General features: G+C 40.7%; 1 protein-coding gene across 2 annotated transcripts in view; it reads left to right on the top strand.

Moving 5' to 3' along the window:
* The first annotated feature begins 10,939 nt into the window (after window positions 1-10,939).
* The window catches only part of KANSL1 (KAT8 regulatory NSL complex subunit 1), a 140,264-nt gene continuing 130,070 nt past the window's right edge, over window positions 10,940-21,133 (top strand). For both annotated transcript variants that reach the window (XM_068976047.1, XM_068976046.1), the window contains exon 1: window positions 10,940-10,974. The gene's annotated coding sequence lies outside the window, so the exon portion shown is untranslated. The remainder of the gene's footprint in view (window positions 10,975-21,133) is intronic.

Below are 21,133 nucleotides of genomic sequence, written 5' to 3'. Positions count from 1 at the left end.
TAGTAGTTTCTGTTTCCCTTTGTCCCTTAGCCCCTGGCAGCCACTAATCTGCTTTCTGTCTCTATGATTTGCCTATGCTGGACATACCATACAAATGGAATCAAACAGTACGGGCTCTTTTGTGACTAGCTTCTTTCACTTAGCAGGTTTTCAAGGTTCGTTTGTGTTATCTATCAGCACTTCATTCCTTTTATGGCTGAATAATATTCCATTATATGGATAATACCCCATTTTGCTTATCCAGTGATTAGGTGATAGACGTTTCAATTGTTTACATCGTAATAATAGGCTATTATTAATAATGCTGCTGTAGCCATTCTTGTATGAGTTTAAAAATGTTTGTTTATTTTTGGCTGTGATGGGTCTTTGTTGCTGTGAGTGCCCTGCTGCTTTGTTGCTGCGTCTTCGTTGCTGCTCTCCAGTTGCAGTGAGCAGGGTCTATTCTCCAGGGGTAGGATGTGGGCTTCTCATTGTGCTGGCTTCTCTTTTTGTGGAGCACTGGCTCTAGGGCTGGAGGGCTTCAGTAGTTTTGGCTTGTGGGCTCTAGAGTGTGCAGGCTTCGGTAGTTGTGGCGAGCAGGCTCAACAGCTGTAGCACACAGAACCTGATTGCCCTGTGGCATGTGGAGCCACCAGCTTAGTTGCTCCACAGCATGTGGGATCTTCCTAGACCAGGGATTGAACCCGCATCTCCTGCACTGGCAAGTGAATTCTTAACCACTGGACCACCAGGAAGGTCCTCTTGTACAAGTTTTTGTTTAGACACTTCTTTTCCGTTCTCTTGGAAATATACCTAGGAATAGAATTGCTAGGTTATATGGTAACTTTAACTTTTTGAAGAGCCAAATTATTTTCCAAAGCAGCTATACCGTTTTACATTTCTACCAGCAGTGTGTGAGGGCTCTGGTTTCTCCAGATTTTTCTCAATACTTGTAATTGTCTGTCATTTTGATTATAGTCATGCTAGTGGGTGTGAAGTGGTATCTCATTGTGGTTTTGATAGCAAATGATGATAAGGTCTTTACACAGATGGCTTATTAGCCATTTGTGTATCTTTGGAGAAATGTCTGTTTCCATTATAGTCTTCGCCATTTTTAAACTGGATTGTCTTTTATTGTTGAATTCTAGGAGTTCTTTATATATTCTGGATACAAGTTCCTTGTCACATATGAATTTCAAATATTTTCTTTCATTTATGGTTTGTTTTCACTTTCTTGATGGGATCCTTTAATGCACAAAATTTTACAATTTTGAGGAAGTTCAGTCCATCTATTTTTTATTGTCATTTGTGCTTTTGGTGCCATGTCTAAAAATCATTGTGTAACTCAAGAGAATGAAAATTCACTCTTTTTCTTTTTCCTAGGAATTTTATGGTTTTAACTCTTACATTTAAGTCTGTGATTCATTTTGAGTTAATTTTTGTGTATTGTGTGAAATAAGGATCCAACTTCTGCATGTGAATATCCAGTTGCCCCAGGACCTTTTGTTAAGAAGACTCTCCAACCTCAACTTCTACCTCCCCTGCCTCTCACTGAATTGCTTTGTCACCCATGTCAAAAATAGTTGACTGTAAGTGTGAAGGTTTATTTCTGGTTTACATTCCATTAATTTATATGTCTGTTCGTATGCCAGTACCACACTGTTTTGATTTCTATAGCTTTGAATTAGGTTTTGAAATCAGGAAGTGTGAGTCCTTCAACTTTATTCTTCCTTTTCAAGATTGTTTTAGATATTCTGGAATTGAATTGAATTTGTAGATCAATTTAGGGAGTATTGTCATCTTAACAAGGGTACATCTTCTGGTCCCTGAACATGGGATGTCTTTCCACTTAATTAGTACTTCCTTAACTTCTTGAGATAATTTTTATAGTTTTCAGATTTTAAGTTTTATACTTTTTCTGTTAAATTTATTTCTAAATATTTTTTGATGCTTTTATACATGGAGTTTTCTTAATTTCATTTCAGATTGTTTGTTGCTATTGTATCAAAATATAATTGATATTTATTTGTATAGTGATCTTGAATTCTGTAACATTGATGGATATGTTTTTTAACTCTAATAGTTTATTTGTGGGGTTTTTTGTAAACAAGATTATGTCATATATGGATAGAAGTATTTTACTTCTTTCTTTGTAACCCGAAAGTTTCTAATTTCTTTTTCTTGCCTAATTGCCCTGGCTAGAATTTCTAGTACAATATTGAATAGAAGTGGTGAGAACGGATATTCCTTGTTTTGTTCCTGACTTTAGGGAGAAAATATTCAGTCTTTCTCCATTAAATATGATATTGGCTGTGGGTTTTTCATAGATAACTTTTTCAGGTTAAGAAAGTTTCCTTCAATTCCTGTGTGTTTTTATCATGAAAGAGTGTTGGATTTTGTAGTATATTCATTTTCAGATAGTAAACCAATCTTGAATTCCTAGAATTAATCACACTTAGCAAAGGTGTACAGTACTTTTTATATGTTGCTGGATTCATTTGCTAGTGTTTTGTTGAGGAGTTTTATTTATATCTATGTCCATAAACGATATTGGTCTATAGTTTTTTGTTTTTTTTTTAATGATATCTTTGTCTGGTTTTGGTGTCAGGGTAATAATAACCGCCATATTAAACTAGTTGAGATGTGTTTTGACTTTATCTTGAAATAATTTTGCCTTAATTAAAAAAATTATTTATTTTTAAAATTTTGACTGTGCTGGGTCTTTGCTGGGGCTTCCCTGGTAGCTTAATTGGTGAAGAATCCACCTGCAATGCAGGAGGCCCCGGTTCAATTCCTGGGTCGGGAAGATCCCCTGGGGAAGGGTTAGGCTACCCATTCCAGTATTCTTGGGCTTCCCTTGTGGCTCAGCTGGTAAAAAATCCTCCTGTAGTGTGGGAGACCTGGGTTTGATTCCTGGGTTGGAATGATCCCCTGGAGAAGGGAAAGGCTACCCACTCCAGTATTCTGGCCTGGAAAATTCTGTGGAATATATAGTCCATGGAGTCACAAAGAGTTGAACACGACTGAGCGACTTTTCACTTTGACTTTCACATGGGTCTTCATTGCTGTGGGAGGACTTTCTCTAGTCTTAACAACTCTCTAGGTGCTATGCTCTGGGCTTCTCATTGAGAGTGGCTTCTCTTGTGGAACATGAGCACTGGGAAGCAAGGGCTTCGGTAGCATGGCTCATGGGCTTAGTTGCTTCACAGCATGTGGAATCTTCCTGGACCAGGGATCAAACCTGTGTCTTCTTCATTGGCAGGTGAATTTTTAACTACTGGACCACCAGACAAGTCCAGTTTTGGCTTAATTTTGCACATTCATTTAGCAACAGTAAATTCTAATTCCCTCATTACTAAATGAAGATAATAATACTCACTAATGTTTAAGAAATGATGAGTTATTTGTGGCAATTACAAGATACGTAGAAGCCTTCCCATAGGGCATTCCAAATATTTGAGAATGAAAGGGAGATGTACAATTAACTATAATTGGACTAGATCACAATTTTTCATTTTTCTTGACCTTTTTCCTGTCTTGAGATATTTAGGGTAGAGATTGCAAGTCTGTCACTTTAAATCTTTGTCTCCTACTTGGTTCCCTTAACCTCTTCTCTTAGTTTTGTTTTGGAGTACTTGTTTTGTTACCTCATTCTAGTTATGCCATAAAGAACACCTAATTTTAGCCTTCTTGGATGAGTCTATACAAGCTTCCCAAAAGAGCCAGAAGAGAGTTGAATGGAAAGCATAAAGCACTAAAATTTTGTTGATCTCTTACTACTTCTTTGCTTTGAATTATTAACTATTTAAAATATCAATGAATAGAAGGGTTGTTTTTCTTTTTGGCCACCACATAGCTTATGATGGTGACTTAGTATTTTTTTCCAGAGGTATTACAGTGTTTAGCATCCAGTAGACACTCAGTAAATGTTTATGAATGATTGGTAATTAGTAATAAGACTTTAAGGGGATATCTAGTTTTATTGAAAATCAAAGAAAGTTATTCAGGGCAGGAATATAACTGTTACTGTTGTCATGTTATAAAAATTGAATGCCCTAGCCTAAATGTTACCAGCAAGATCACATTTTGATATTGTTGCCATAGAGATTCTAGGGCGTGTGAGTAGCTTTTTCCCTCCTCTACACAGAAGGATTTTTTTCTTCTTAAAAAAAAAAAATTATTTATTTGGCTGCACTGGGTTTTAGTGCAGTGAGCCAGGTCATTGATCTTTAGTCACGACATATGGAATCTAGTACCATGACCAGGGCTGGAAACCAGGCCTCCTGCATTGGGAACACAAACTGTTATCCACTGGGCCACCAGGGAAGTCCTGGATTTTTTTCTTCTTTGTGCCACAAAAGATATAGTTTCGTTAGGTTATTTTATTTTTTTGTTCTACTGGTTCAAGTTAGAGCTAGATCATTTGAGACAAATTTTGTTAGATAAATGTTTCTAAATTTGATTGTGAGAATTAATTTGGAGTGTGGCTGAAAATACTGAGTATTTTGTTCTTTTTGTCTGATTCAGAAATGAAAAAGTTTGCTGTTAAGAAAATTATATATGATTTCTTAGTAAATGAGTGACAGAGATAAAACCGGGACTTTAGCATTTCCTGAATTCCAGTCATGTTCTCTCAGTAGTTTATGGTCTCATTTATAATTTTGTACCCACAACAGTTTTTACATTAGATGTTTTCAGGTTTCATCATCTGTATAAGGGGACTGTATTCAGGTATTCATATTTATCTATAAATGATCTAAAGCAGTGCTTCTCCTAAAATACTCTCAAGGTCTGGGGTTGTCCAGAGCAGCTTGTCACAAAAAGGGCATCTCTCTGAAGGACTCATTCTCTGTCTTGAAAAAATGAGAATTTCACTCTATAAATATAATTGTGTTTATTTTAACAAGAATATATCTGATTTTACTACAGTCTTTGATTAAATCACCACTCCAGCAATGTCTCCTGCCTATTGAGTGGCTTCAGTTACTTCCTAGTCCAGAGCTGTAGGCTCCGCAGTGTCCCTGAGAACCCAGTTCAGGCATCCAGGAATCAGTGAATTAAAAAGTAATGTTTCTTTCCAAGAATGGTGTGCCTCTTTATTGGAGGGAACAGGTGTGGTGTGCTGTTTCCGTAATCCCTAGGTTTGCTGCGCCAGCAGAGCAGGACTCCAGAAGTTGCATCTAACTTTAGACTCAGCAACTCACTTAAACTTTTTTTTAAAATGTCTTTTGCCTTGTACATATGTTGCCCCTTTTCTCTTTGAATATTTTTTTTCTCCTTCTGACTTTGTATCAGGCCCTCCACAACTTGGCTGCTCACAGCTGCCTTTTAAGTTCTGCATGTTTACCTTTATGAATCATTTGGAAAAGAAGCCAGGCAATCTCTTGGTAACTTTGGGGCACGTTCTGACATTTATTATGTGATACAATGTGTTAGGTTCTAGGCAAATTGCTTCATTTGATGTTGGCTCATGTGCAGAATTAGTATGTTAAAATACTCCTTTTGTTAATGTTTGGTCAACAAACTTCTTTGGTTAATTCTTTGGGAATTTAAGAATGTTCTCTCCTGAAGTTCAAGTAATTAGAATTAAGTAAAATTTACCTAACTAATCAGTTTATTTAATCAGTAATTTTTAAAATTTGTTTAACTCCTTGAGAAACTTTATTAAAATATTCTTGTAAAGTTCTGGTTAGACTGCATGTATTAGAAATCGGTGTTTGTGTAGCCACTTTGAAATCTGGTACTGCGGAGGAGAAAACCATCCGTCTTTGATGTTGTCTTAACATAGCTGATGGCCTTGGAGAACATGACTTGTTTTTTTAAGTGATACAGTTGCATACATTTGCATTTTAGTACTGTCTTCCTCAATATCCCCCAATAAATTATTTCCTGATTTAGGAGTGTGTTCAGGGTTAACCTGCAACTTTAGTTACTGTTCTCATTCCATGGACTGTTCCCAACTCCATGGACTGTAACCTGGTGGGCTCCTCCATCCGTGGAATTTTCCAGGCAAGAATACTGGAGTGGATTGCCATTTCCTTCTCCAGGGGATCTTCCCTGCATCGACCCAGGGATCAAACCTGCATCTCCCACACTGTAGGCAGACTCTTTACTGTCTGAGCCACCAGGGAAGCCACTGTTCTCATTACTAATGGTTAAATCATGAGGCTGCCTATGATTAGTATTTGTTCTCAGTGAGTTATCGGATCACTTCTGTGGTGAGATGGTAAGATAATATCTTTGTGTAGATTCCAGAGTCTGTATCTTTACTATGAGGAAGAAAATTATCTTGTTTTTAGATGGGATTGAAAGTAAGCAATACCATGCATTCTTATAATACTTTGTCACTGACAGGTTTTTCAAATGCCTTAAGTTGCTTAATCTTACTGCAAATTTGTTGCTATTGGGCTGAGTACATAAGAGTATATGATATTCTGGATTAGCTGAGACCTTCATTTAATGAAAACAATCTTTGAGCTCTATAGTCGTTGTAATTAATGTGAGGATTTTCTCTTACTTACCTTTGGCCAAATCTTGATACTTGTCAAACTGAACTGGTAGCATTGTTCAGGTTTACCTGCATCATGCTTGCACTTCTTATTCGCCAGTTGGTGAGTAGCATGTTTCCGGTGGGAAGCTATAATTCTGGAATGCAGGTGATGTGGTGGGGAAAGTGAGAATTGGAGGCTGACACACGGTTTCCAGTCTGTGTTCCAGCTTTGGCTTTGGGCAGTCTCCTTGCTATTTTTTCTTGGCTTTCTGATAATAAAATCTGGAGGTTGAACTAGATTAGATAGCCTTCCAAATTCCTTTTGATATCCAAAATTCTTAAAATTTCCCAGTTTTGGTTCAGTTTACCTGGCTTTCTACTTAATATTTAGCTTGCTGAATATTAACATGAGAGCATGCACCAATTTCAGTTTAAAGATGTTTCTTTCATGATATAATTTTAATATTTTAAATAGTTTGATATGTTCATTTCTTTGATTATCTGGACTAGGTTCCTGGGATGCAATGGCAAATAACAGAAATTTTAGGCTTTAGTTAAGGACTGCCTCCTGAATTATTTTAATAACCGCTTTTTTTTTTTAAGTACAAAACAAAATAATCCCTTGTCCTTTGACATTAGTTTGCCATTTGAAATACTGAATTTTAAAACAGTGTATTTTAATTTTGGCTGTGCTGGGCCTTCGTTGCTGTGCGTGGGCTCTCTAACTGTGGCCCGTGGGGGGTGCTCTTCAGTGTGGCGCATGGGCTTCTTGTCGCGGTGGCTTCTCTTTTTGCGGTGCACAGGCTCTAGGGCACTTGGGCTTCAGTAGTTGTGGTGCATGTGCTTAGTTGCTTGATGACATACGGAATTTCCGCAAAGCAGGGATTGAACCTGTGTCCCCTGTATTGGCGGGTGGATTCTTAACCACTGGACCACCAGGGAAGTCTGGGAATTCCTTTATTACTGTTTTCTTGAAGGGAAGATAAGTTAGAGGTGGATTGAAGGAGAGGAATAAACAAGGATTGGTGGTGAGGAGGGATGGTCCTTTTCTACACGGCAGAAATAACACATAGATAAAGAATGGATGGGTAAGGAGTTGTATATAAGAGGGAAGTTATGTAAAATATAATATAAAGTATTATAATACAAATACTCTAAAATATGAGAAAGTTATAATTATGTTTTTGACTTTAGGTATAGGCAACCTAGTGCAAATTGGTGTGATATGTTTGTTGTTACATTGGTCTCATGTAGCTGGAAGTCCAGTAGTCTTGCAAATGTCGGGATTGTTCAATATAATCATTTAATGCTCTCACCCAGAACCAGGGTTCTAGCCAACTCTCCATTCTGCGCTCTTTGGTGTTGGTGGCGTCTTCAGGCTTGATGTAAGGTGACTGGAGTGGTTTGAAGTGTCATGTTCAGCATTACCTGAAGAGGGGCTGTGTCTTCCTCCTCTCATTTTAGGATGGAAGCAGCTTTTCTCACAATTCTGTATTCCAGTGGGCTTCCACTCATGTCCCATTGGCCAGGATTACATTTCTTTCCCATTGCCAACCAAGAGAATGGGTTAAAACTAATTTCACTGAGATAGAGTGGATATTGGAGGAGAGCCAACCACAATGAGTATTTCAAGAATGATTTGAAAAATGAGTAGAATATGTGTGTGTGTTTAATCAGTCTTGACATCCACTGTGTTTTGGGGGGAAATTAAAAAATATATATATTTATCTAAGATTTTTCTGTCTGTAGTGGCTTGCCTTTGAATTTCCCTATTTGTAAAAATTGGTGTCTGAGCGGAAAGACATCTGATTTGAGAAAATGTAAAAAAACTGACTGACTTAAGTGCCATAAACCTTTAAACAGGCTTACTCTTGGGCTAAGCAATGAGAGAAGGGGAAAGTGGGAATTTATTTTTACCCAAAATGCATGTTTACAAATTAGCATTTCCCACTTTTTTGTTAATCATCAAAAAGAATCTATTTTATAAGCTTGGTTATTTGGAGGCCTAATTAAATCTGATACTTGAGTTTTTAGAATGGAAGCAACAGTAATATGATTTTGTGGTGGGTATCTTGAACATAATATTTAAGTATACACTGCAGAGGGCTATGCCTTATTTGGTATTTTTCATTTGCTCATTTAGATTTCAGAATCCTCAGATTAGGGCTCTAGTTCGCCATCTATTGGTTTTAGAATTGTGTTTAACACCTTTTGCTGTATTTTGTGGAATTACTATGTATGCAGAGATATGTGTGTATACATTAAAAAAAAAAATAACCCACCTCTCCGCCTCCTGGGATTGTAAATTAAAAAGACAACACTAGGATCTCTTTCGGAGGTATATACAGCTATGTATACATTAAAAAAAATTCTTTGTGTAATTTGACCCTGTAACTTTCTTTTGGTATTTAAGAACCATGACTATGATTGAGTGTGATTTTAAGGGTACAGATTGGAACTCACGGAAATTTAGGTGTAGATGCTGTAGGAGCTGGTGTTGGAGTAACTTTGTGGGAGGATAAACTATCAGGCTGTTTTTTGACTAACAGAAGTGACACATACCACCGGATATTGGTTCTGGTAAGCCACAAAACAGTACTGAGCATTTCTCATCTTCCTTTTTGGTAGCAGAGCATACCTTTCTCATCTGCTGCATTTGACGATTTAATTGTTGGAAACATTTTTGTTGTTGTTGTTCTGTCATTTAAAGTAATACCAGAGTTCCTTTAAGTCTGTAAGTACTGGATTTATCTTCTGGCAACTTTTTCTTTAAAGGGTAGTGGCTTATAGTGTGTGTAAATGTGACACTTTGCATTGTATTGCTACATTTTTTTAATCTAGAAAAAGTTCCGTTATTTTAAGGCCCTATTTTGGAAAAGGACTAAAATACCGTACTGACAAACTGGTCATGAGAAATTATAAAGTGCCACCACTTTAAACCAAGTGGAAGTTTGCTTTTTGTTCTGAGATTTGGGTTTCTCTATGGAGCTCTTTGTTAAACTTTTAGCATAGCACTGAACTTCCTTTTGGTGGAGACAGGAAGCATAAATACTCATTGTGTAATGCCATTTGCCTGCCTTGGTAAATCTGCCAAGCCATGACACCCAAAACCAGACGCGTGCTTCTTAGCGAAAACTACAGTTCCCAGCGGGCCCGGCGCTGGTGGGCCATCACTTCCCCTTCTCGCTCCGGGCTGGCCCTTCCCGGGCTGGTCCGGCGCGGGCCCCAGCTCGCGCCTGCGCAATGAGAACGTGCGCTTTTTTTTTTTTTTTTAACCCCGGCGGCTGCGGATCGCGGCGCCGGGGCTAGTGCCCAGGCGTGCTGCAGTGTAGGGAGGCAGACTGCTAGGACAAAGGGCGGCGGGAAGCGCTTCACCAGTCAGGGAGCTCCCCACCCTGCTCAGCGCACGTTTAGCCCTAAATAGTGTGGTGCCCAAGACATGAGCCTATTTACTACTCAGTACAAACAGTTCTTGGCTCACGTCCTCTTGCTCTGTCGCGTCAGCCTTCCTTGCCCCTCAGCCGGCGCGCGGCCCCGCCAGCCCCAGCGCGGAGGGAATGTGACGGCATCAGTGCCTCAGGTTAGCCTCACCCCGGCCAGAGCGAAGGCCCGCTCCCGCCTGCCGCAGTGCCGCGTGCCGCAGCCGCATGTCTGGGAGCGGCGGGGTCCCGGCGCCGCGGCCTCCGCAGCTGGAGGCGCAGAAACAGCGGCCGCGGCGAGGAGCCATGACTGAGGCGGCGGCGGCCGCGCCTCCTGGCGGCTCGCGGGGGCGGCGCGGCGGGCGCCCCCTGGCGGCGCGCCGGGGCGGAGCGGGCCTTCGCCGCCGCAGCCGCAGCCGGCGGAGGCGCTGCTGTCCCTCCTCCCCGTGTCCCCGGCGCTCGCCCGCTCGCTCGCTCCATTCTCCCTCCGCTTCAGATTAAAGGGGGGGAGGGAAAAGAAGCTCGGCCGCCATTTTCCCAGTGCCGCCGCCACCGCCGCCACCGTTTGCCGAGCCGGCGGGAGAACCGAGCACCGTAGCGAAGCCGACTCGTCTCGCCGCGGCGGTGCGGGGGGCGGCCGGAGCGCGCTCCCCGGCCGGGAAGAGGCGTCCGGGGGCGGCGGCCGGGGTGCGGGCTCGGGCTGCAGACGGCGGCGCTTGTTTGTGCGGGGCGGGGGGGCGGCTTCACCCTTTGCCCCCGCCCGCCAGTCCTCCCGGCCGGGCTGTGGTCCCCGGCCGTGCCCAGGCCCCGCCGGAGCCGAGGAAGGCCGGAGAAAGGGCCCGAAAGAGAAGAAAAAGCGGCCGCTCCCCGCCGCCGCCTTCCCCTCCCCCTCCGCCTCGCCCCCCCGCCCGGAAAGTCAGGGCGGCTCCGGGCGCCGGGGGGGAGGAGAGCGGCGGGCCCCGGCCGGAGCCGCCGCCGCGCGCCCCCGCCCGCCGCCGGCCCTCGGCGCCCAGGCCGGGGGCTGTTTGCAAACTGCGCCCATTTTGTGGGGCTGAATCCGCCCGGGCAACGCTCTTCCATCACGTGGTAGGTGCTGGTGCTGCTGCTCCTCTCCTCCTCCTCCTCCCGCTGCCCTTTCTCCTTCTCCTCGCTCTCCCTGTGGCTCCCATTTCTCCCTCTCTTTGTTAGTTGTAACTGGAAAGGCAGGGCAGGGCAGGAAAAATCCCCGGAACTTTAAATGGCCTCTCCGGGCTTCCCCGCTGCGGGTCCGGGGCTGGGAGTCGCCCCAAGGGCGGGGGTGTGCGGGGGCCCTTCCCCACCAGCTGCCGCCTCGTTCGCCAGCTTTTCCTTTGGCGTTCTATTTAAAAATGCGGTCTTAAGAACACGATTTATTCCGGTTAAAAAAAAAACAACAACAAAAAAAACAAACTCTCGGTCTCGCCTTGAACTTCTCTTGACTGCAAAAGGCCTTTCTCTGATCGAAACACACATCTTGCGCCTTTCACGGTGTGTATCACAACTCTGATTGTTTAGTGGAATGGTTATTTGTTTCATTTATTTATTGTTTTTGTTGCCTGTAAATTGAGGTCACTTACGTTTTCCGATCTAGACTCCTTCAGGCGGACTTTTTTTTTTTTTTTTAAACTAAAGAGGAAGAGACAGTTATTTGCTTTTAAGTGAGTTTGGGGGGCCTGTTTTCCGGCTTACGGTCTTTTGATTCTCAGCAAATAGTTTGATTGTTTTCCATAGGATAACCAGCCCTACCCGCATGTTTTACTTAAAAATTCTATTGTTTTCCGTTGTCGGGATCCCAGTGTGGTTTTTTGGAGAAACACGTTACTTAACTATTGCTTATTGATTGCCTCAGGGGAGAAGGGGTGACATGATGGCGCCACTTTAAATTGCTCTCTTTCCTCCTCCTCGGTTTTTCCCCCCCTTTATTCTGGAGGTCACTGGAGCAGTTTTCGTGACCTATTAATAAACTACTTGAGAGCGTTAACAATACAACTAGTCGGGCTAAAGTTTGGTAAGGTTAAGGGTCGGGAGACTCAAATCCTGAGGTCCTCAAAGTTCCGAGAAACCTTCCTAGTCCTGCCTCGCCTTCCTCACCTCCATTCACAATCCTGGTGTTGCCATCTCCTTTGTCACGTGGCTAGCAGTCATTGTGTTTTTTTGTTTGTTTTGTGGTCTGTGTTTATATTTTTAAATTGTATCCCAGAAGAACCTGCCCCCTCCCCATTAGAAAGATCGAAACGTTTTAGTTTTTTCAGTTTTACAGTTGGATAACATTTAAAATAAACGATAAAATTACATAATCTTTGCCTTGCATAATCATGATATAGTTATACATTGTTACTGAACTTTTCGTTTCTAAAGCACTTTCAAGTATGAAAAGTAGAACATTGGAATATGTTTTCCATCGCTCAGAATAGCCTGTAGTATTTTCCCTGCTTTTTGGGTCATTTAAAGTAACCACTATTTACAAGGGTTTAAGTGGGTGTGTTTCCCCTCCCCCCTTCTTTAGGCTATACTTGGTTCCTTTTCTAGTGTACTGTCTGACCAATTTAGAAATTTTCAGTTGTCTACAGGCGTGTCATTAAAAGCTATTTTTCTTTTCTTATAACGATAGTGAACACTTCTGAGTAATAATTTGTTTTCTAACTAAAGATATTTCATTACGTTTCTGTTGCGGAGTATTTTTAGTGTTAATCTATAGATTTAGAAGAATGTTCTATTATGTTTTTTCGTGTCAGTTTTCCTAGTAGTTGGGTAAATTCCTGTTATATAAAATACCAAATACATTTCTCTGTTGTCTCTACAGAGGTTACTAACCACTTTCTCAATTTGAAAAAAAGATCTGTCCTGAATTTAAAAACATTTCAAAAACTAAATATGAAATGTAGTGGGTCTTAAGTGTACACTTATTGGTCTCCTCTAGCATGTATATATTTTATGGTTTTGGGCCATTTTCTTCCCTGACAGTTACATCATGTCATGTGATATGTGCAGTGTGATGTGTAGTCCTAAAAATAAGGCAAGGTAAAAATGCTCATCCCTTGGGAATTTTAAAAATGTATTATAAATGTGAGATAACTGTCCTCAGTCATGGAATTCTGATTTTGATTTCCTCTAGGTTTATCCAACAAAGTCTGCAATTCCTTTGACCTTTAGCATATTTGATATATTTGTTAGCGATCTCATGATTTGAGGTGGTTCAGTTTTTAATTTTCAAGTGTGCACCACTTGGAGGGAAACAGATGTGACAAAGATTCTTACTGTCCGTATTATGGTGAAAATGATTGGTCTCTTGAGGACTGCCGTATTTAAGTATATACTTAATAAGTACTTTTAGTTTATGTCTGTGGGCAGTTAAAAGAGTGATCAGTTAAGTATTGGGAGAGTCTTGAGGTATGGTGGGGTTTTTGGCCCTTTCACCTTTGTGAATCCATTTAAGTGAAGTGTTTAGAAGTGTTCCGGCATCTTTCCTGAAAGCCTTATTCAGAATTTTAGCATTTGAGTTTTGTGCTTTACAGCAGGTGAGATGTTCAATCTTTGTATGATTTTCTTCCTGCCTACACATGTTGTTTCTATGGTTAAACCTGCAGAGCACACTTTCATTGTTAGATGACTTATCATTATCCTGTTGAGGAAAATTCTGGAAGCTAGAAAATGAGTATACCTTAGTTCACTTTTGAACTTTTATCAAGGTGAAAAGAAAGGAAAACAACTCTTTTTTTTCTTCTTCAGACACTGCCAGTACCCTTCCATTTCTAGTCATGCTACATTGTAGCCAGTGTCTGTACCTCCTCTGGATTTTATAGACTGACCACAGATTTTAATTGTATTTTCAAGTGAATTACAGCTGATAGATTTGTTCTGTTTGATACAACCTAACTCATGTAATCTTTAAACATGGGGCCATTTTAGGTTGATGAAGCTGATTTGAGAAGTTACTTTAGTATTGAGTGGTTCTAGTTAAAGGAACTTTTCTGAGTAAAGCTTAGTTACTGTGTTGTAGTACTAGAAAAGCAATTTTTAAAATTCTGTGAAGAAACATACTAATCCATATTCAGTTTTCAAAATAATCATTGAAAATCGTGTGTTTAAAGAGTAATGCTTATTCCTCTTATATTTGAGAGGGGCGTTCAGTAGGGGTTATTATTTTTCTTCTTGGTGAAGTCATTAGATACAGAAATTAAGTGATTTCCTTCCTGGAGAGAGAGGGAATTTTTTTTTTTTTTGAAAAAAAATTGTTATTTTCTTTTTTTTTTTTAACCTTCAGCATCTTTCCATTGCCTTGAATTTGGAAAGGAAGGACTCGTGCAGACTGAGTGTGTGGTTCATCTTCAGTTGATGGGGCCAGAGCAAATCTTACTATTGAGTGGTTTTGTTAGTTTTAAAGCACTTTTTTTTTGCCTTCTTTTTCTATTTTAAGTAAGTTTTTGCCTTTTGTTTAGACAGTTCTAGGTCTCTGGAAGCATGTTTTATATTAGGGCTCTTTTACTTGATCACTTTATGAAAAAGTATAGGTGCAGGTGTCTCAAATAAAACGGCCCAAACACCTGGCCTGCAATGAGTACTTGGATCATGTCCTTTCCCTAAAATAAGACTTTTAACTATTTCTTGGAAATCTGTATTAAGACTGGTTTTTGAGTCTTCACGTTGCTTCTGAAGATGTGTGTTTAAATTGTAGTTTCCATCAAAATAAATTGCATGTTAGCCTCTGGGCATAGTAAAAGTTGCATAGAAATATTCCTGCCAGAATGTAATAATTCATGACACAAAGCGAGACTTATCAGTACTTGCCATTCCTTGAAATGTGAGATCAAAACTCAGTGAATCACAGTAATGGTTAAAAAAGACAGTATGAATGTAAAAGACAAATATTCCACTGTGTTAGAGGTCACCAGCATTTGAAGGCCACAAGAAGACAGAAAGTGGTGTCTTTGGGTGTCACTTGCATATTGTGGAGAGAATTGTGGGTCTTAGGAAAAGATCAGTATATATGGATGGAAGGGTCACTGTTACCAGTTCAGTTATCATTTGTTCCCATGTTATGGTGTGTTGCCAGTCTTTTAGGATGTAGGGTAAAGTGTAGGAGAAAATGAGTCGATAGGTTTGATTTATCAAAAAGCCTGGATTCCAAAAAGACTGAAATAGATGTGTTTTTTTGGTTTGCGTGGTAAGCTTTTGTTGTCTTTCATCAAGTAAAGGTAAAGTAAAAATGGAGGGTGTGAGGAAACTGTCTTCAAAGTAGAGAGTGCAGTTCATGTTTATGGATAAGAAACAAACTTGAGCAGTCTGAAAGAGAAACTTAAAGATTGTGTATGAAGATTTTAAACATTACATCAAGAAGCCCTTCAAGGTAGACACCTTTTAGATTCTTGTTTCCCATGGGTAGTGGTGTCTGGGAACTGACAGCTGCTTAATACATGTTAGTTCTTACCTTCTGTAAGGCTTGCTTTTCTAAGCTTTTCGGCTAGCTCTATACAGTTTTAACATTGGAAGGCCCTAGCCCCCACGGAATTACTTAACTTTGTGTTTTATTGTTGTTGATTGTAAACTTACCCTTTTTCCCCCTCTAGTTCTAACTTTTTAAAAATTACAATTTCTCCCCAAGCTTTAAGAGTGAGGGAAGTATAAGGCAGAGGTAAATTCAGCGCAATTTTATCTAAATGTTATCAGAAACTCTGGTTCTTGTTACTTGAACCAGGAATCCCAAATGAGATCTCACTCTGAATTTTAAGTACAGCAGATTCTGCCTTTGTTTGGAAAAAGTTGCTTAAGTGGCATCAAACTTAATGGAGTCCCTCACCTTTTAATTTCTTTGCAAAAAGGGAGCAGCTTAAGGTCAGATCTGGTTAAATTCAGTTGGAGGGGAAGTGTTGAATAAAAAAGATGAATCACAATTTTGTTGTTAGAGTATTAAATGAAAAATTGCTAAAACTGATATCTAGGCTTTCATTTGCTATTTGGTCTTTGTGACTGCTTATTAGCACCTCCACTGGAGGGTGTGAAGGGATAGAGGTGAAAAGCTAATTGGTTTAGCTTTTGCTGTTTGGTAGCATAGAGGCTTTGTAGAAATACTGGTCTGATAAGTTGAACTGTCAGGAAAGTTTCATTAAACTGTTCATAGGTTACCATGGAGCACTGAGGATGTTTGAAGAGCTTACCATATTTTAAAAGATACTGGATTGCTGTTTTTCAGGGTTTGTGTGTGTGTGTGTTTTCAGTTAATCTTTAATTCAGTATTCTGAAGGGATAGGGGTCGATTTCACTGAGATCTCTGGAGTTGGGTCAGGGACCTTCCCCTCACCCCAACACCCTAAGAAGAATGTATTTGCTTTTGAATTGCTTGGACCCTTTGAGAAATCTTCGATTTTAGTTTTTTTTTTTCAGAAACGCTTGTATTATTAGAGTTGTTAGAGATGAGAGAAAAGTCCATTTTTCCTTCTTTGCCTTTTGTGAGCTAGACTGGTAGGAAATGAATTCAGTGATAAGTAAACACAAATGTGATCTTACCTGTTTTGTAGCTTGGTCTTTTTTTTTTCCACTTAGTTATATATCAGATTTTTCACGTCAACATAAAGTTTTTTTTTAATAACTTCATAATATTCTATTGTATCTTTTTAAGTTTGCTCTCTCTCTTTTTTTTTTTTTTGTATTACAGTTCTTCAGTAAAAGAATTGTGCATATATTCTTAGGTATCTGTGAGAATATTTCTGTTGAGTAGGTTCCTAGAAGTGCAGTTACTAGGTAAAAGTTTGAGTAGTTTCATTTAAAATTTTGAGAATGCCTTCAAAGGCTTATGTGGCCAAATTTAATAGTTTAAAAGTATACTTAAAAAGTTTGTCAGTCTGAGTGCATGTGCTTGGCAGTGTAAATGACCAGAACTTGAGGTAGACAAAGTCTGTCCTAGATTCAGTCGGTTCCTGCTTCTTGTTAGATTTGCACTTTATGATCAGACATCCCCGTTAACTTCATGACGGATCTCCATCTGATGCATTCACTGTGGAATACGCAAGTTAACTAACATATATATTGGTCCACTGTGTGTCAGGCGTAGTGCTACCTGTAACAGTTACAAATAAAACAAGCCATTAAGTTAAAATTGCTCAGTCATGTCTGACTCTTTGTGACCCCATGGACTATGCAGTCCATGGAATTACTGGAGTGGGTAGCCTTTCTCTTCTCCAGGGGATCTTCCCAACCCAGGGATCAAACCCAGGTCTCCCACATTGCAGGTGGATTCTTTACCAGCTGAGCCACAAGGGAAGCCCAAGAAGACTTGATTGGGTAGCATATCCCTTCTTCAGCGCATCTTCCCAACTCAGGAATCAAATCGCGGTCTCCTGCATTGCAGGCGGATTCAAGGAAAAGGAAACAAACCATAAGTTTCCTTTTAAGAAATATACAGTCAGTGAGGGTGACAAAATTGGGTGTTTATTTTCCATTATGACCAGGATGTCATGTGAATGCTCATTAGACCCTAGAGAGGAATGAGACCCTAACTCTTACCTGGAATGAGTGGGAAATACTTTAAAGAGCATGCGATCTTGAGCTAAAATTTGAGAAGCAAAGGTGCAAGGGCATGGGAGAACCTGGAAGTATAAATAAGATTGCGGTGGCTAGGCTTAGGACAGGTGGAAGATGAGGCTGAGTGTGAAAGGGGGCAGATAAGTGCTGTGTGGGAGTTTGGGTTCATCCTTACCCTGGTGTCATGGAAGGATTTTAAGCAGGAGCACAGCATGGTTGAATTTATGTTCCCTCTCTTTTCCCCCCTCTTTTCTCCTCTTTTAGTAATCATTTTGGTAGTGGACACTAGGTTGAAGGCTTGCTGAGACAGGAAGAAAGAACAGTTGGGAGAATATTGCTGTTCTTGGTTAGTGTAAGGCCTAAGAGATTCTGAAGTACGGGCAGTGGCATTAAGGATGGAGTGACTGGTTATCATTCTATCTTATCGAACCCTCACTGTTTAACTGTGGTGTTGAGTCAGAATGTCATCTCTTTCTGGAAGTGTCTCCGATCCCTTTAGGCAAAACACAGTGCTTTGTCATCCAGGTTTACCTTCACACCTAATTTCCGTCTGACTCTTTGTGGTCCCGTGGACTACAGCATGCCAGGCCTCCCTGTCCCTCACCATCTCCTGAAGTTTGCGTCTTGTTCATGTCCATTGCATCAGGGACTTTTCCAGTGAGTTGGCTGTTCACTTCAGGTGACCCTAATACTGGAGCTTCAGCTTCAGCATCAGCCCTTCCAAGGAGTATTCAGAGTTGGTGTCCCTTAAGATTGACTGGTTTGATCTTCTTGTAGTCCAAGGGACTCTCAGGAGTCTTCAGCACCACATTTTGAAGGCATCAATTCTTTGGCTCTCTGCCTTCTTTACGGCCCGGCTCTCACAACTGTGTGAGGCTCCCCTTAGGATTCCCTGATCACAGTGAGTGTCTTTACCAGTCCATGTCATCCTCATAGACACTTGGTGTGGAGCTTTGAATGCTGTTGGCATTTTAATAAAATGTTTTTTGGATTTCTCATTGAGTTTCCTCTAAAGACTAAAATTTAACATCCTTGTGTCTAGCAGTTAAGTCCCTTCCAGTTTAAACTTAGCCTTATGTGTGGTAATAATGCACTGGGCTTTCCTGGTGGCTCAGTTGGTAAAGAGTCTGCCTGCAGTGCAGTAGACCTGGGTTCAATTCCTGGGTCGGGAAGATCCCCTGGAGGAGGGCATGGCAATCCACTCCAGTATTCTTGCCTGGGGAATCCCATGGACAGAGGATCCTGACAGGCTACAGTTCATGGGGTTGTAAAAGTCGGACATGATTTAGCAACTAAACCGATGCAACATTGTAATAACTCTACTTCAGTAAAAAAATAAACTAAAAAAAATAAGCATGGGTCTTCCCTGGTAGCTCAGATGGTAAAGAGTCGGTCTGCAATGCAGGAGATCTTCGATTCCTGGCTCGGGAAGATCCGCTGGAGAAGGAATAGGCTAACTACTCGGGTATTCTTGGGCTTCCCTGATGACTGAGCTGGTAAAGAATCCACTTGCAATGTGCGAGACCTGGGTTCGATCCCTGTGTTGGGAAGATCCCCTGGAGAAGGGAACGGCTACCCTCTCCAGTATTCTGGTCTAGAGAATTCCATGCACTGTATGTATAGTCACGGAGTTGTAAAGAGTCAGATGCGGCTGAGTGACTTTCACTTTTCACTTAGAGATTTGGACTGGAATGCTTCTTCTGTAGCTTAGTAGTGGTGTGGTCTTGGGCATGCTACTTCTGAGCACATACTCATACTGTTATTGTGATAATTAAATGAGGATGTATATGTAAAACACGTAGCACAGAGACTGACAACGTAAAAGGTCAATTAATGTTAGTGAACAGCAGTCATAATAACAATATTCTCCAGCCAGAGCTCTGATTCCCTTAGTAATAATAAAGCTTAAGAAGCCCTACCCTGTTGGCATAGGAAAGTATTAGGAACTGGGGTGGTGAGGGCCACCTTATTTCTTTGTTTTATGAAAAAAAATTTGCCTCCCACTCCCTCTTGTATTCTATAACAAATCTACATTTGTAAAAGAAAATCTTTCCAGTGTGTTCCATAATGTAACTTTTGGTACTTGATCACAAAGCTGCTTTTTCCCTCTCTTTCTCAAGAAGCTGTGCATGTACCAACCACCTGCTTCATTCAAGTTGTTCTGTGGATCTGCTCCCAAATCCTTCCCTATTATTGCAGTTGTGTCAGTTTCTTGATTGGTATTTGCTCATCTTTCTCTTCTTAGCACAGTCTTATGCTTGAAAAGCCTACCTCTGGGTCTTTTTGACTACTGTGAGCCTGTCAGTGAGTGCTCACAGTGCTTACTATGTCTTAAGTACTCTATCTCAGTGAAGTTAGTGAGCATGCAAAGAAAGATATTAAGGGACTTTCCCAGTCTTGAAATAGAGTTAACAAATTGGCAACTAGGGGAACATTCAGATAATTTTAATTGAGTGGTGACTTTAAATGCATTGTACAATTTAAGCAGGAAGAAAGTTAAGTGAGTCTGAATAGTGTGGAAAAGTTTTTGTGGAGATGTTGTGTATTGAAGTATTAAGTTTTGGGCTTAAAGGGTAGAAGGGCCTGCAGTTAGAGGCAACAGCATAGGCAAAAATGATGAGTTGAATCTGGGGGCGGTTTCTAGGTCCATACCAGTTGATGCACTTGTTTCGATGTTAAGTTTAACCTTGGAGAATTTGGACTCATGAGAAATGTACTAGGAGCTATTCTTGAGTAGAGAAGTGAAGTGATAAAAAGGTATGGAATGGATTAGACGAGGGAGCCCCTACCTCCGGGCTGTGCTCCTGCCAGATCAGTGGCAGCCTTAGATCACAAATAAAGTGCACAAATAATGTGCTTGAATTATAGCGAAACCATCCCCTCCCCCCACGCCTGGTCCGTGGAAAAATTGTCTTCCACAAAATCAGTTCTGGTTGACCAGCAGGTTGGGGACTGCTGGATTAGAGGACTGAGACTTCAGTCAGGAAGCTGTTAGGATCATTTAGGTGTGAGCTGATGCACGCCAGCTGGGTTTGGATTGGTACTGTTAGGAATGGAGAAGATATACCAAACCTAAACGATTCTCCGTGCCTCCCAACCTGAACAGCTTTATGAGAAATAACTGGGAGGATTTTATCTTAAAGAAGGTGAAATTATAAAGGAAATGACAACCTTCTCGTTTCTTAAGAGCTTTCCTATGTGTCAGTTACTTGGCTTCTCTGCAGACCTCAGGCGCTTCTGAAGCCTGGAGGAGACTTTGACACTTCTGCGGTGGTGACTGCCTTAGATGTAAGTTCTTGTTGTATCCTGTCTAGATTATTGCAGTAGCTTCTTCATTGGCCTTTGACTTTTTACTTTCTTTTAATCCATCCCATACAACTGTTCTCTGAAGCACAGTTCTCACGTGTCACTCCATATATGAAGAACCTTTAATGATTTTCTGCTGCTTTTAAGTCTGACTAAAAACTGGCTTTTGAAGGTTGTCCATTAATGATATGGCTTCAGACTGCATTTTCACCTTTTTCTTTAGTGTTTCCTCTTGTTAAAATATGCTTTATAAGTCAAACAAGTTGATCATCTTGTCTAACCTCCAGGATGTCCGCTTTTCCTCTCACTGGAATGCCCCATTACCTTCTTTTGCCTCAGCCTTTTACATAATGAAATTTTAGCTAATTTTCAAGCTTCAGCTTAAATTTTGATGACTTCACAC

This window comes from Capricornis sumatraensis, chromosome 8 (genome assembly GCF_032405125.1).
Source record: "Capricornis sumatraensis isolate serow.1 chromosome 8, serow.2, whole genome shotgun sequence".
NCBI lineage: Eukaryota > Metazoa > Chordata > Mammalia > Artiodactyla > Bovidae > Capricornis > Capricornis sumatraensis.
This window is presented reverse-complemented; position numbering and strand designations above follow the sequence as displayed.